This window comes from Triticum dicoccoides, unplaced genomic scaffold (assembly GCF_002162155.2).
Source record: "Triticum dicoccoides isolate Atlit2015 ecotype Zavitan unplaced genomic scaffold, WEW_v2.0 scaffold11093, whole genome shotgun sequence".
NCBI classification, from domain to species: domain Eukaryota; kingdom Viridiplantae; phylum Streptophyta; class Magnoliopsida; order Poales; family Poaceae; genus Triticum; species Triticum dicoccoides.
Window position 1 is genome coordinate 54,250 of NW_021176669.1, and position 17,283 is coordinate 71,532.

The following is a 17,283-nucleotide window of genomic DNA, read 5'->3' on the forward strand; positions in this document are numbered from 1 at the left end:
TTCTTGTGGACGGATTAAATTTTTGACTCGGTTTATACAACATGAATTTAGGGACGAAGGCAGTATAATTAGCCAGAAAAAGGCACACAAACTTGCATGCTAATTGCATTCAAAGTACATGCCAATGTTGCGGTCTATATATGTTTGTACCGTAAAAATATATACCTGGAAGTCAAAATCATCGGACAGCTCATGGGACACAGGCTCCCGCCCGGGATATATCACTGGCGGAGGGCGAATTAACCCACGGTTTCGGCCACTCTGGCCACCATTTCTGGCCACCGGCAAAGCCGAATGGAACAATGGCGCGAAGGAGGATAAGGAGAAGCATACATGCGCAGCAGCCATCACGTGCTTGACTAATGTGATTTGCTACAGCTGATCGGCTGATGTTGTATCGTGGATGATATGGGATGAACAAGAGTACGTAGCAGGCTGCTGCTGCTATGTCTTGGGATGGATGGGGGATACGAGCAATGCATGCATGTCCTCCAGATTTATAGGGTGAGGAGAGGAGGCGAGGTTGCAGCCGCGTCGATCCTCCACCGAGTGGCGAGCCGTGTGGAAAATTTACTAAACGTCATGCATGCGCTAATCTGGTTTTGTTTTTCGTCTAGGGCTAGTGTACCATCCATTCTTTGTCTGGAGAGTGCACCATGCACCTTGCTAACTCTGGACTCCGATGTCTAGTCTGGTCGTCGTTACGAGACAAATACCTATATATTTGTGCACACGGTTTCTCCCTGCACAACTGGCAAGAGCCACACACGTAAGTACTCTATATACCTATATTTGTACGTCCTGCCACGTGAACGTCTCGATCTGACACCTGGTCAAAAGGGTCCGTTTGGTAGAGGAGGCCATCGAAAGGTCTGCCGATTGACCAGTTTTCCATCGGTTGCTGCCTGTCAAGCTCACGACAATGTACGTATGCCACATATTATAACCTACGTACTGAACCACTGCTGCCATTATCAACTTTGACCCCCAGCTGAACCATGCATGCACATTAGCTAGCTACTAATAGAGCGGTCAAAAAACATTTACCCCACCAAATGTAACATGTGTGTACAACGACTGGTAGAGCTGGCATTGTCTCGTGTGCAACTGCCGCTTTCTGGAATTCTTGGGTCAAATTGTTATTATTTACTTTTGGTTTGTTACATACAAGAGCACTATTCAGCAACGTAAGATTGATGTTGAACGAAAAATATACAGAAAAATTTGAAAGAAGGGACAGAAAGGTTGGACTCTTCGATCGCGGAGACTCATGACTCCGCAATGAGTCAAAGCTCTAGATCCAGTGTACCCCTCGGTACTGCTTCAATACCAGCAACCTACAGGAGGGACTTTTTTTTAGAGGAGAGGCGTCACACTTACAGAAGCGCGAATGTCCATTTCTAAGCCCAGTGCACCCGGTGAAAAGGAAATTCACAAAAATACTGAAACAGTTTTCAAAAATTGATTTTTTAAATGGAATATAATTTGGTGCTGAAGGTGCGCTTCAAATTTTGGATCATTTGGACATATGAGTAGCTCTCAGCAAAAAATACAAGTTGGGTCAGAAAAATAAATGAATAGTAAATCTTTTCACATACCCTAAATTTCTCTTTTTTTCTAAGAGATACTCAGATGTCCAGATGATCTGAAATTTGAAGCGCATATCGCGCACTAAATTATCTTCCATGCAAAAAAAACAGATTTTTTGAATGTGTGTGTGCTTTTTGTTCATCGCGGGTGCAGCTAAGCCTGGACACCGAATCGCCGCTCTCTCAGCCCACTTAATTAAGTGAATATACCATTTCACAATCTAAAGACAAGTTTTTCCTCGACACAAATTTGTATTTCTAGCTATTTATCGGTCTGTATGTAACTTTCTTACAGATTTAGAAAAACACTCAGTTATGTTTAGACTCTCGATATCACCCGCAAAAAAGTTATAACGTCGACGCATCATTTACAGTCTTCTAGAAAGCAGACTATGCATAGAAGACATCCACGTGGGTAGTATTTCAGCTCTCTCAGCATTATAAAATGGTGGTACAAATATAGCATCAACTTAAACCACAAAAATTTCCCATCTATATCTCATAGGAGCATGCCACCAAAAGAAAGAGAATCTCGTATCAAAGACCGATTTTCCATATACAAGGAAACAAACATATAGAGGAGAGTGACCTTTGACTATGAGGAAACAAACAACAGTAGGTTCATGCTATTCAGTACCAACGTTAACGACGAGGAATTAATTGTTACTTTTCCACACCCTTTCTACTTATACGTCATTGCATATGTTGGAAGTCAAAAAGAACATAAGAAAATGTATACTTACGTGCCCTAAAATCAGAAATGTAATAAAACGACATAAAATGTAAATAACGCCATTTTTTGGTGCGGTTTTACATGGTTATGACCAAGGTTTTGGGTACCGCCCGATAAATTTGGATACCTGGCGGTATCCACGTTTCTCGCCGCCCCACAAGAAATGCCCATCCCGAGCAAAAACAAAATAAAAAATTACAATTTTCCAACTTTAAACACTCAAAGTATAGTAAAACACTATAGCTCTCAGTTACATCAAAATTCTTAGTTGTGGTGTGGTGGTAACCTACTATTTTGTGCCTTGAGAGGTAGCTGGTTGGATTCGTGTTCTCACCCTTTTTCTTTGTCTATTTTTCAGAACCGTAAGTAGGAAAAATGTAAAAAATAAAAAAATAATGACCCGAAGGGTCGTACAAGCAACCTCACACCACTTAGCACCCACGTAGTAGACTTTCCACTGAGCTAATACCTCTTTTATGATTGATATCCGTTCAAGTTATTTCAATGTCTAGTTTAGAAGAATTTGAATTCAAAATTCAATTATAAATTTCGTTTCAAATATGTTCGATATTTCTCGGTAACCGTGGTAACCGAGAGTATGGCCCCCCCACGAGAAAATTTGTCCATTCGGAATCCAAAACCTTGGTTATGACTTGTATCTTGCGTTTCTGATGCTGATTTTTTGTTGTGAGCCAGCTTGTATGGAAGTATTTGTATATTCGAAATGCAAGGACATAATAAAACTATGGTTTGAAAATAACTTAATCTACACCCTATGCGGTGAAATACATTTTGCGTGCATGTGTTTGCTACGATTCTGTATCAGTTGGCACTTTGCGCCAAGAAACTCAAGTGGCTTACTAGGGAATTTATGTTCTGGTTTGGATTGCGTGCTGCCAGTGGACTTCATACTGTTGATATCATCTCAGTGTGGCCTTGTTAGAAGGGAGAGAGGGATTGGTGGAATAGTTGTTGTATTGCTTGAGCCTCGTGGGCATATATATAGGAGTACAATGATCTACTTGGAGTACAAGGCAAGCCAGAATATTTCCTAGTCTAACCTATGTTTCCTATACAATCACATTACTCAACATCCCCCCGCAGTCACAACGGTAGCGATGCAGACGGTGAGACTGGAGAAGAATCCGAAGGCAAGCCGACGGACACCCCCCACAGTCGTAACGGTCGATGCATCGCGGAGTTGTGGCTGGAGTGGAAACCAACGAGGTTGCTCAAGCAGGCGGTAGCCCTTTGTGCCGTTTGTCGATGTAGCCGAGAGCGTGAGTGGTGGAGCCGTGGTCGAGGTAGCCGTGCGAAGAATGCCGTGGTCGATGTCGAGTCGGGGTAGCCGGTGTCGAGGAAGTCGTCGTGGAGCCGCGGGCGCAAGGGGGCGCCGAGTTAGCATGGGCGCAGTGGTGTCGAAGTAGTGGTGCGCCAGGAAGTAGATGGTGTTGACGACGCGTCGCGGTGGGTGTGCCAAGCCCGGGGACACACCGTGGACGAAGGCACGCACCGGTGTTGCCAGCACCGGGCATGCGTAGACGGACGAAGACGAAGTTGACGAAGCGCCGCGCCAGGCTTGCCAGGCCCGGGGACACGTCGTGGACGAAGGCACGCGGCGGTGTTGCTAGCACCGGGCATGCGTAGACGAGGGACCTGCACGAGCTGTACACCATGTCGGAGAAGTCGGAGAGGCCAGCAGAGAAGGACTCGACGACGGTTGCGGCGCCAATCGGCGCGGGGCCAATGTCGCACGCGGTTGTCGTAGTAGATGAAGCGGTCGGGGTAGATGACGGCGACGCTGGCGACGAACTGGTGCTGGACGAAGACGAAGGGGGTGGATGGGCGGCGGCGGCGGCTACAAAGGTAGCGGCGGCGGCGGCCAAAGAAGAGCGGCAGCGGCGGCCTGAAGGCGGCGGCGGCGGCTAGGTTAGGAGTGCGGCGACGGTGCTCGACGTAGGCGAAGAACCCTGACAGCATGACGAAGACCGGCGTGGACGGTGGCGTTCCCGCGCAAGGGAGACGGCGCGGCGCATACCACGGGAGGTCGACGCGCGGTGACGGCGGTGGACCGCGGGCCGCGGCGCTACGGCCCGAAGGGGCGACGCGGCGGCGGCGGGCAGGTCGGGGTGACGACGGAAGACCTCGGGACGGTCGCAGGGACCGCGGGCCGCGGTGCTATAGCCCGAATGGGCGGCACAGCGGCGGAGCGCGGGGTGGTGCAACCGCGTGGACGGCCTCGAGACGGCGGCGTGGACCGTGTGCCACGCTCGCTACGGCCCGACGGGGCGACGCAGCGGCGTCCCGAGGGTCGGTGCAGCCACGGGGGCGGCCTGGAGTGGACGACCTCGGGGCGGCGGTAGACCGCGGGCCGCGGCACTACGGCCTGAAGGGGTGACGCAGCGGTGACGCGGGTCAGTGCAGCCAGGAGGAGAACCACGGGGCGGCGGCGCTGCGGCCCGACGGGGCGACGCAGCGGCATCCCGTTGCTCGATCGACGGAGGGGCGCGCTGAACTCGGAGACGATCTTCACGGGACCTGCGAAGGCGCGCGTAACCGACGGGCCAGGTCGGTCGCGCGGCGTAGATGAGGCTGATAGCGGCGGCGAGCGGGTGATCAAGCCGATCGCGCGCGAGGTCGGGGACACCGCTCGGTGAAGGCGTGGTGGCGGCGGAGTCCGAGATGAAGCCGGCGGCGGCGAGCGGCAGGGCGGCTATGATTGGCCGCCGCATGGCGCGAGGCCGCCGGGTCGGGGTGATGCAGGAGTCCCGGTCGGAGCAGGCGCTGACGGCCGGCGTAGATCGACGGGCGGGCCGTCGCGCGACGGGCGGGCCGTCGCGCGAACGGCGGCGGTGAAGGGCCGCCGCATGATGCGAGGCCGCCGGGTCGGGGCGACCGGCGGGTAGACGCGTGGACGACGCGTGAGGCTGCCAGGTCGGTGAAGACGCCGGTGTAGTCGATGCCGAAGTCGGAGTAGAGGCGCACGGGGTCGACGGCGGCGGTGGGCGACGCAAACCGGATCACAAAGACCGGAAAACCAAAAAGTAGACGCCGATCAAAGCGACAGGCGAGAGAGAAAACCCGGATCAAAGGATCGGGAAAAAGACTCTTTAGGGCAGCCGGTCAACACGACCGGCGGACGAACCCTAGGTACGGGCGGCGCAGCCCCCGGCGGCGGTCAAGGAGACCGACCGCCCCGGGGGCGGCGCGCAGGTGCGGAAGCGGTGGCGGCTAGGGTTTAGGATCGACTTGCGATAGATACCATGTTAGAAGGGAGAGAGGGATTGGTGGAATAGTTGTTGTATTGCTTGAGCCTCGTGGGCATATATATAGAAGTACAATGATCTATTTGAAGTACAAGGCAAGCCAGAATATTTCCTAGTCTAACCTATGTTTCCTATACAATCACGTTACACAACAGGCCTGCCGCACTTTTATGATCTGGCTACATTTGTTGTGACCGTACGTATTAAAGGTTTGTGATAAGTGCGTTGGTTATATGCATCCTTGATACGGAGAGCGGAGACGATAAGAACTTCCTTCTAGAGAAATATATCATGGGGTCGCTAGCTAGATGGTCTGGAGGGATATTTCCTGGAAAACACAAATGTTCTCCATGACACTGGCATCCAATGACAATTTTACCTTTTAGCTATTGGCTAGCTGGCACTGCACTTGTGGGTCTCGTACGTTTATTCGATGGTCGCCGTCTCACGTACAGACATGAGAGACCATGTGTAGAGAAGTATCGTGATATATATATACATATGTATGGTCGTCAGGCATGAAGTATCGGAATAGCTATGTACTACTACGTGTGAAAAGTATTATTTGGCTGGACATAACAAGAGTCGCTGCCTCAGCTATGTTGCTGTCTGGAGAGCCTGTTAGTTCAAGGAATTACTTCTGAGATTGGCTGCAGTTCGGTCAGTGACATAGCTATCATCCCTTGGACTGGCTGCAGTGGAGCCATATTCAGGCTTACTCTAGAAGCAAAAGCGCACTTCGCTGCACAGTCTGTGTTCTGATTGATTGTACAGTTGTTGTTTACTTTCGGCCTCTGAATCTCCTCTGGTTTAACCTTTGTGAGTCGAAGGAATTTCCTCTGGCGAATTTATATTGCATGAGTATTTGTCTTGTGCTAAAGGAAATTGGAGATTTTGGAGAAATTGTTGCCAATAGAAAATTCCTTCTCTTGCATTATTTATCACAACCAGCTCCTTCTCAAGCAAAAGTGGGTCATGCCAGTCTTGAGTCTTGACAACAGACCTGACACTTGCCTTCTTTTCAACCTATAATTAGTGTTGCCATTTCAGTTAATATCTGCATCACTTGAGTTTATTACTACCAGAAAACAGAATTAAATATCAGGTGCAAGCATACTATAATGATCCTGCAAAATAATTATACAGAGAAGATTTGTCAAAAGGATTTATTCAAGTATTTACACAGAACTCCTGCAAAAAAGAGTATTTAAGTGGGCACACAAGGCTGTCACAAGGATGTGACGACTCTTGCTTTTTGACGATTGTTGTTTATGTACTGGCCTTAGTTCCTTTTTTTTCATTTGTTTGTTTGGTTGGCCATGGCTTGTTTCGTTTTTGTATGCATTTTGTCATCTTTACACATTCTCCTAGCGAGTACAAAGCAACAAGTGTTTGGGTGCTTGTTCAAGAGAAATGCATGCTTTATTGTTTGTCCACAAAAAGAAGGCCTAGTCAAAACAATCTTGCGCTTCTGGTAATATCATACATGCAAAACATTTTTTTAGAAAAGGAGGATGACCCCCGGCCTCTGCATCTGGGCGATGCATACGGCCACTTTATTAATTATTCTCACAAGACTTTATAAAGTCAAACACCAGTAAGACTAAAGCCGTCGTCTAAGCAATAAATTGTTGCTACACCTATCCAGTTGATGAAGGGGCACAGATAGTCTGGGCCCAATACCAAACAGACATAGTAGCCAAATTAAAACATCTAAGACATGAGGTCCCAACCAGGACGCCTGCCGGGTATGGGGCACCTACCAATCCGCCAACCTCCTCAACCAGGACGCCTGCCAGGTATGAGGCCGCCGCAACCACCTGCCACCAATCCATCTTCAGAGCTGTATTGTTGCATCAACCGTGTCCGGTCTCTCTGCCATCGACGCCACCACGACGCCAGACAGTGTCGTCCTCCTGTGCGAGTCCATCCTCGCACATCGAACTGCGAATCTGCACTGCGCCACGCCGTCGAAATCCGTCGCCATCAATGTGTAGGATGAAACACCGCTCCACCAAAGATGCCGTCTGCTGGTCCTGTGAAGCCGAGTGCACCTCCAAGAATGCCGCCCCCAAGGGGGTAACAACACATGCTTGCCGCCAACATCCGATCAGCTGATCTAGGGTTTCCACCGGAGGTATTGAGTGGAGTTGGGAGCTTCACCTCGACGATGCCTTCATGAAGGAAATGATGACAAGGACATCGTCATCACCGGCTCCGGCCATCGACCGAAAACCAGGTTTTCACCTGGATCCGTCCCAAGAAATCCACCCGACAACATGTGCACCGTCTCAACCGCCTTCAAAGCCCCAGATCCAGCCGCCTAGATCTGGTGACCACCCGCAGCAACAGTGCCACCGTAGGAGCCCTGGCGCAACGGCCACAGCCTGAGTGTGCCACCACTGGAGCCTAGGAGGAGGGCTCCCATCCCGCCTCACCAAGCCGCGTGAGCCGCCAAGATGGATCCCACGCGCTCGTCACCATCTCTGATCCAAACCAATCCAAAGCAGATCGTCGTCACAGATCCGCCTTGGACAGGGACTGCACCACGCCATGCCACCGCAGGAAGCCCTAGCTTCACGAGCCGCCACCCTCCAGGGCCGCCACCCCGGGATCTAGGCAGAACATCGCCCCTGCCACCGGCCATGTTCCGCCGCCGCCGACCAGCCAAACCGCCGGCCACTGCGACCTACGCCGCCATGACCAAATACGCCCATCGAGCAGCTGGCACCACCAGATCTTCCATGAAGCCCGCCGCTCCGCCGCCTCCTCCCATCACCACACCGCCAAAGCGCCGTCGACGGTCAGATCGGCCGTGCCGCCGCGACGACGGCTCAGATCGGGGAGGAGGGCCCCTGCGCCCCGTGTCACCCGCCTCACCCAAAGGAACGCGGAAGGGAGGGGGGACTCCGCCGCCGCTGTCAGCCGCCCGGGGCGCCCGGCGGCCTCCTCCGACGGCGGCGGGGGGGAGGGGAGGGAGGGGTTGGGAGCCCGGCGGCGGAGGGGCTAGGGTTCCGCCCGAGCCGCCCTAGCGGGGGGCGACACGGGGGACGGGGGACGGGGGGCGAAACCCTCATACATGCAAAACATTCAGATGCAATAACAAAACAATGCTAGTAACATGTGCTGATAAGGAGCCTGAAAATGTACTGTCTTTACACATCACGGGACTTAATAATGCAATATCACATTGAAGTTATGGAAGGTCAGAAAGGCTAACCAGATGGTTTATAATTGTAAATCTAGGCACATCATATTCCAATGATATTCCAAATTACCAAAGTTAAACTTTCATAATCCCTAATCACAGCTATTCGCTCCAAGCTGATGCCGTGTTGCTTACATATAATTTATTGTTTGGTGGAAAGAAGTCGGTGAAGAGGTAATTAGAGAAGGGGAAATTAACCAGTAGGGCCATTTAAGATGCCATTATTTCCTTAGTAACACATGAAAACAAGCACTACAAATACTTTACTTGACCCACAGTTTGAAAAAGTTGTTGAAAACTAAGGGCTTCTTCGCCCCCCCCCCCCCAATCCCCTCCAATCCTCTCCAAAGGGAGGTTTAAACGAACAAGGCTTAAATATATTATAAGACTAGTCACAGTGGGAGTAACTTCAGCAGTAACATCGAGTCCAACTCAGCAAATTTGCTTATGTGGCAATGAGTTAATGAGGAGAGAGCTAGTTGTAGTAACTTAGCTAGTTACTGTAGCATCACATGTCCCAATGCAATATGAGTCTATAACCTAATAAATGAATCTTTGCATGTTACCACACTTAAATTACTATTCACTATGAACGTAGTAACATAGTCTAGGAATATGTGTATGTTACTCTCCATTGTGGCTAGTCTAAGATGGGATCACGTATGTACAAGAGATATTCTACGCAAAGAAAATTAAATCTCTGGCAAAACATGGCATGTGTTGGAAATAATCCAAACTAGTCCCGTATGAGCGTGATAGTTAATTGTGTGAGTGTTGCCGTACGTGCTTACATCAAAGTCTAGTCCATGATGGATTAGCTCTTTAGTTGTAGTTCGAGTCAGGGTTGTACTATGGTCTGTGTCTGAGTCAGTTTGCTAGCCACCGGTCTGGTTGCGGTATACATATGAAGCAGGTCATGATATTTGCTTTTTTACCCGAAAATATGAGGATTTCTTCCCACACTGAAGTTTTATAATTTTTTGATATAAGTTTGTACAAAAACGAACAAAAAAGAAAAGAGACTAAACTATTGATACAACAAGGAAAAGGATCTGGCCTGTTCAAAAAACAAGGGCCTCTACGTATCCAGGACAGCCACAAGGTGTGGGTGTTGATGGGGTTATGTACCTAGGGTAGGGTCATGGACCTGATCTAAGTACCTTACCCAAGGACACCCTCAGAAGAAGTCGCCTTCGAGTCGACTAACGAGGGACACACTCGACTGACTTGAAGGACTCGACCACGAAGACTCACTCGACCACCAGAAGGTCAAGAGGCACTCTGCACTGCAACGGCCTGTAATCAAGTAGACTTTATGATAGTAAAGGCATTTTATGTGGGGCGTTACCAGTAACGCCCCAGACTTAACTCACCTTAAACCCTCTCCTACGTGGGCTGGCTGGGGTCCTGGCGCACTCTATATAAGCCACCCCCCTCCACAGGCACAAGGGTTCGGCACCTTGTAACTCATATACTCATAATCCACTCGACCGCCTCCGGGCTCCGAGACGTAGGGCTGTTACTTCCTCCGAGAAGGGCCTGAACTCGTACATCCTTTGTGCTTACAACCTCTCCATAGCTAGGACCTTGCCTCTCAATACCTACCCCCACTCTACTGTCAGGCTTAGAACCACGACAGTTGGCGCCCACCGTGGGGCAGGTGTTTTAGCGATTTTGTGGAGAAGTTGCAATTCTTCCGAGTACTTTCATCATGGTGTCTGTTGGAGTTTTGGTCGGGGGTCAAGAGATCCTCTCGGCACTCTCACCTTCATCGCCGACGACTCCGCGTGGCTCCACGAGGCTCCACTCGACGTTGATGCGCTCCCCGTCCGCGGTGCGACGCATTTTCGTGCATATGTCCGCGGCGTTCTGCTGCGGCAACCGTCGACCCAGTATCGGTCGGCTCCTCCATCGTCCACCCTCCCGGTATTCCGCCGGCGCAAGCGCTCGGGCCGGTCGAGGCTTCAGCGATGGGTGAGGCACGCGGTGGCTCGCCAATCGGCCACCACCCAAGTTGCGGCAATCGAGCCCGACGAACCTCTCTACGGCTTGTTCGATCAGTCGACTGGCTCCGTAGAGACTGCATCCGAGTGCGGTAGCAGTGATCCAGCGGCGGAAATCTTGATGGTCGACGGGCCCCACAGTCCTCCTGGCTTCGCCCGTGGTGGTGGAGCAGGTGACGGCGGTGACCCTACACGAGGCTACGAAGAGTACCAGTCCAAGCCACTCGACTCTCTGCAAAGAGAGGAACTTCGCCGCAGGAACGAGGATCCCCTGCATATACCCATCGCAGGAGAAACCCCCGAGGCTCGTGCCTTGGAGGAGGCGCGTCTGGCCAATTTGGCCGAGCGCACTCGACTGGAGAATCTTCAGCGAGCACTCGACGAGCGCGCGCGGCAACGAGTTCCCGACACCAGTCGACGTCAACTCTTCCCGCCAACTCAGGTATATCGAACCCCAATTCAGAATTTAGCAGCTGCGACCCGTATAGCAGAGTCCATCCAGCCTTCGCAGTCGGAAGCTGGCAGAGGTTTGCTGCAGATCAGGGATCTGCTCCGGGCAGCAGGAGATCAGAATTCAGCCGTGTCTTAGTCGCGCAACAGAATTCACAGTCGATCCATCACTGTGAATACGGTTCAGTCGGCTCACAGCCCCAGATCGCCTCCGCGGCGTGAAGGGCGCGAGAATCGGCGAGATCAATATGGCGACAGACTCGACCGAGATGATAGGCGTCGAGTGCCCTATTCCCCTCCGAGGGGTGGGTCTTACGCTCCTCGGCAGCCAGATGATAGGCGTCAGTACAGTACAGGGCGTAGGGTTCCAGTCGACCCCAGAGAACCAGGCTTCGACGCGCGATCCATTATCGTGCAAGGGTTGGTTGACCGGAACAGAGCCCATCGAGGTGGACTCGACAGAGATGTACCCACAAGCAGTCGAGTGCATGTTTCTGGTCCTGAATGTTTCAGCAGAGCTATCAGAGCCACAGTTATCCCTCCCAATTTCAGGTTGGCAACAGGAGTCAGCAAGTTCACTGGTGAGTCTAAGCCTGAAACTTGGCTTGAAGACTACCGAGTGGCAGTTCAGATTGGTGGTGGGAACGACGAGGTGGCCATGAAGCATTTGCCCCTCATGTTGGAAGGTTCTGCCAGGGCATGGTTGACTCAATTACCTCCTAGCAGCATTTACACTTGGGAAGATCTGTCCCGAGTGTTCGTCAGGATGTTTGAAGGAACTTGCAAGCGACCAGCTAGATTGACAGAGTTGCAAGTCTGCATGCAGAAAACTAATGAGACTCTCAGAGAGTATATTCAGAGGTGGATCACTTTGCACCACACTGTGGAGAATGTGTCTGATCATCAGGCAGTCTGCGCCTTCAAAGATGGTGTCAAGAACAGAGAACTGAGTTTGAAGTTTGGTCGAACCGGTGACATGACCTTGAGTCAGATGATGGAGATTGCTACCAAGTACGCCAACGGCGAAGAAGAAGACCGACTCCGAAGCGGCAAGCACAAGCCGAGTCAGTCGGAAAAAGGAAACACCAGTCGGAAACAGAAGCGGAAGGCTGAACCGGCAGCTCCTGGAGAGGCTCTGGCCGTGACTCAAGGAAAGTTTAAGGGGAAACCAAAAGGATCCTGGAACCCCAAGAAGGTAAAGGATAAAGAAGGGAACGACGTGATGGATATGCCATGTCACATTCACACGAAGAAAGACGAAGAGGGGAATATCATTTACCCGAAGCACACCACTCGCCAATGTCGACTCCTGATCCAGCAGTTTCAGGGAAAACAGTCTAAGGACAAGGAGAAGGAGTCGGACAAGGCCGAAGACAAGGAGGACAGTGAGGAAGGATATCCGCATATCAACTCCACTCTGATGATCTTTGCAGATGTGGAAAGCAGAAGTCGACTGAAAGTGATTAACCGAGAGGTGAACATGGTTGCCCCCGCAAAAGCAAATTATCTGAAGTGATCTCAAACACCCATCACATTCGACCAATCTGATCACCCGACTCATATTGCCACCCCTGGGAGGCAAGCTTTGGTGGTCGATCCAGTTGTCGAAGGCACTCGACTGACAAAAGTGCTGATGGATGGTGGAAGTGGGCTGAACTTATTGTATGCAGACACATTGAAAGGTATGGGCATTCCGATGTCCCGACTGAGCACTAGTAACATGAGCTTTCATGGAGTTATACCAGGGAAGAAGGCCGAGTCACTCGGCCAGATAGCTTTGGACGTGGTGTTTGGTGATTCGAAGCATTTTCGCAAAGAAAAGTTGACGTTTGAGGTCGTGGATTTTCAGAGTGCATATCATGCCATTTTGGGGAGACCAGCTTACGCACGATTTATGGCTCGACCATGCTACGTGTACCTCAAATTGAAGATGCCCGGCCCCAAAGGAGTGATCACTGTCACCGGTGATCGGAAAAAGGCAGAAGAGTGCTTTCAGAAGGGCTCCAAGATCGCCGATTCCCAGGTGACAGCGGTCGAGTTTGAAGAATATAAGCAAAACGCAGATCCGAGTGACTTGTTGCGATCCAAGAAGCCCGCCACAGAGTCTGCATTCCAGTCGTCCGGTGAGACGAAGCCTGTTCACATTCACCCGACCGACCCCGAAGCAGCTCCGACCCGCATCTCCACGACACTCGACCCAAAATAGGAAGAAGCGCTCATCCAGTTCCTCCGTGAGAACTGGGACATTTTTGCATGGAAGCCCGCTGACATGCCAGGTGTTCCCAGGGGACTGGCTGAGCATCGCCTAAGAGTCGACTCATCTGCAAAACCAGTCAAAGAGCATCTTCGGCGGTCCGCCGTCCAGAAGAGAAAAGCCATTGGCGAAGAAGTGGCTCGACTGTTGGCGGCAGGATTTATCCGAGAGATATACCACTCCGAGTGGCTCGCTAATGTCGTCATGGTTCCTAAGAAGGACAAGTCGCTCCGAATGTGCATTGATTTCAAGCACATCAACCGGGCCTGCCCGAAAGATCATTTTCCTCTCCCTCGCATAGATCAAATTGTTGACCCGACCGCGGGATGTGAGAGGTTATCTTTTTTAGATGCCTACTCCGGGTACCACCAGATCCGTCTGTACGGGCCCGACGAGGTAAAAACAGCTTTCATCACTCCATTCGGGTGCTTCTGCTATATCACCATGCCATTCGGTCTCAAGAATGCCGGGGCCACATTCATGCGAATGATTCAGAAGTGTCTACTCACTCAAATCAGTCGGAATGTGGAAGCTTATATGGATGATATTGTTGTCAAGTCACGAAAAGGTTCCGACCTGCTCGCTGACCTCGCCGAAACATTTGCCAACCTCAGAAGGTATGATATCAAGCTCAATCCATCGAAGTGCACATTTGGAGTTCCTGGTGGCAAGTTACTCGGTTTTCTCGTTTCCGAACGGGGAATCAACGCTAACCCAGAGAAGATTGGCACTATTCTCCGAATGAAACGCCCTGTGCGAGTGCACGATGTCCATAAGCTTACTGGATGCTTGGCCGCATTAAGTCGATTCATCTCACGACTCGGTGAAAAGGCATTGCCTCTTTATCGACTGATGAAGAAGACAGACAAGTTCGAGTGGACTCCAGAAGCTGATGCAGCGTTTGCCGAGCTAAAAGCTCTGCTCTCCACCCAGCCGGTGCTTGCTGCTCCAATCAGGAAAGAGCCTCTGTTGCTCTATATCGCAGCCACAGGACAAGTCGTCAGTACCGTGCTAACGGTCGAGCGGGAAGAAGAAGGAAAAGCCCTCAAAGTTCAGCGCCCAGTGTATTATTTGTCTGAAGTCTTGACTCCATCCAAGCAGAGATATCCTCATTATCAGAAGCTTGTATATGGAATATACATGACCACAAAGAAGGTTGCTCATTATTTCTCTGATCATTCCATCACAGTCGTCAGCGACGCTCCACTATCAGAGATTTTGCACAATAGGGATGCAACTGGTCGAGTGGCCAAATGGGCGATTGAACTTCTTCCCCTTGATATCAAGTTTGAGGCAAAGAAAGCCATTAAGTCCCAGGCAATAGCAGATTTCCTTGCCGAGTGGATTGAACAGCAGCAGCCGACTGAAGTTCACTCGGAGTATTGGACCATGTTTTTTGATGGCTCTAAGATGTTGAATGGTTCCGGTGCTGGGGTTGTCCTGGTTTCCCCCAGAGGAGATAAGCTCAGATATGTGCTCCAGATTCACTTTGATTCCTCCAACAATGAGGCAGAATATGAAGCCCTCTTATATGGGTTGCGCATGGCCATTTCACTCGGCGTCCGTCGCCTGATGGTCTATGGAGACTCAGATTTAGTGGTCAATCAGGTGATGAAAGAGTGGGACGTGAGAAGCCCAGCCATGACTGGATACTGCAGTGTAGTGAGGAAGCTGGAAAAGAAGTTCGAGGGGTTGGAGCTCCATCATATACCCCGACTGAAAAATCAAGCAGCTGATGATCTAGCAAAGATAGGTTCCAAGAGAGAAGCCATTCCGAGTGGTGTGTTCTTGGAGCATATACACACTCCGTCAGTCAAAGAGGATCCTTTCACCGAAGAAACTCCACAGCCCAAGAGTGCCACAGATCCGACTGAAGTTGAAGTCCCAGCGGTGGTCGACTTGATCATGGAGGTTTTGGTGGTCATTCCCGACTGGACGATTCCGTATGTCGCATATATCCTGAGGAAAGAGCTCCCGGAGGATGAGGAAGAGGCTCGACAGATCGTCCGTCGATCTAAGGCCTTTACCGTAATCAAAGGACAATTATACAGAGAAAGCGCGACTGGAGTTGGTCAGAAGTGCATAACACCAGAAGAAGGTCGACTCATCCTCAATGATATTCACTCGGGAACCTGTGGTCATCATGCGTCCTCTCGGACCATCGTGGCCAAAGCATACCGAGCCGGATTTTACTGGCCAAAGGCGAATGAGATGGCAAAAGAGATAGTGGATAAGTGCGAGGGATGTCAATTCTACTCGAATATGTCACACAAGCCTGCGTCGGCTCTGAAGACCATTCCACTCGTCTGGCCTTTCGCAGTATGGGGATTGGACATGGTCGGTCCTTTGAGAACAGGACGAAGTGGCTTCACGCATGTACTGGTGGCAGTCGACAAGTTCACCAAGTGGATCGAGGCTAAACCAATCAAGAGCCTTGACACCGGTACTGCTGTTAGCTTCATCAGGGAACTAATATTCAGATATGGAGTCCCACACAGCATCATTACGGATAATGGGTCGAACTTTGACTCAGAAGAATTCAGAGCTTTCTGCAACTCCCAGGGCACACGGGTCGACTACGCTTCAGTCGCCCATCCGCAGTCGAATGGACAAGCAGAGCGAGCTAATGGACTGATTCTTAAGGGATTGAAGCCTCGACTGATGCGTGATCTCAAACACGCGGCTGGAGCTTGGGTCGACGAACTTCCCTCAGTACTCTGGGGACTGCGGACCACACCTAATCAGTCGACCGGAAGAACTCCATTCTTCTTGGTCTACGGAGCTGAAGCAGTCTTGCCGAGTGATCTTCTCCACAATGCTCCTCGAGTTGAAATCTACAACGAAGCAGAGGCTGAACAAGCGCGGCAAGACGCAGTCGACCTTTTAGAGGAAGAAAGGGAGATGGCTCTGATCCGGTCGACCATCTACCAACAAGATTTGCGTCGTTTCCACGCCAGAAATGTGAGAGGTCGAGCCTTCCAGGAAGGAGATTTGGTTCTTCGAGTGGATCAGCACAAACCACACAAGCTTGCTCCTTCTTGGGAAGGCCCCTTCATCGTCACCAAGGTTCTCCACAACGGGGCGTACCGTCTTTACAACGTCGAGCATAATATCGACGAGCCCCGAGCTTGGAACGCGGAGCTACTCCGCCCATTTTACACTTAAGTTTTATCACTCGGATGAGTTGCAATAAAGTACTTCTGTAGTTCATGGACCTCAAAATAATAGTGTCATAGTCCCTCCATAATTTCTGTCCCTTTTTATTTTTGTCCAATAAAATTCCCCCTCAGTGGGTGACTTAGCTGCGAATCCGTTTCGCCTAAGTTTGTAAAAATCCTACCGAGTGGCGAGCCAGACTCCCACTCGGAGGCTTAGCTGCGAATCTGTTTCGCCTAAGTTATCAAAATCCTCCCGAGTGGTAAGCCAGCCTTCCACTCGGGGGCTTAGCTGCAGCCCTGTGCTCGCCTAAGTTATAAAAATCCTACCGAGTGGTAAGCCAGCCTTCCACTCGGGGGCTTAGCTGCAGCCCTGTGCTCGCCTAAGTTATAAAAATCCTACCAGTGGTAAGCCAGCCTTCCACTCGGGGGCTTAGCTGCAGCCCTGCGCTCGCCTAAGTTATCAAAATCCTACCGAGTGTAGAGCAACCCTCTCACTCGGGGGCTTAGCTGCAGTCCAAGCACTCGCCTAAGTTACAAAAATCCTACCGAGTGAAGAGCAACCCTCTCACTCGGAGGCTTAGCTGCAGTCCAAGCACTCACCTAAGTTATAAAATCCTACTGA

At 50.9% G+C, this 17,283-nt stretch overlaps 1 pseudogene; it reads right to left on the reverse strand.

Annotated features, from left to right (window-relative positions):
- Window positions 1-17,283, reverse strand: part of LOC119342954 — a 36,990-nt pseudogene that overhangs the window by 2,953 nt on the left and 16,754 nt on the right.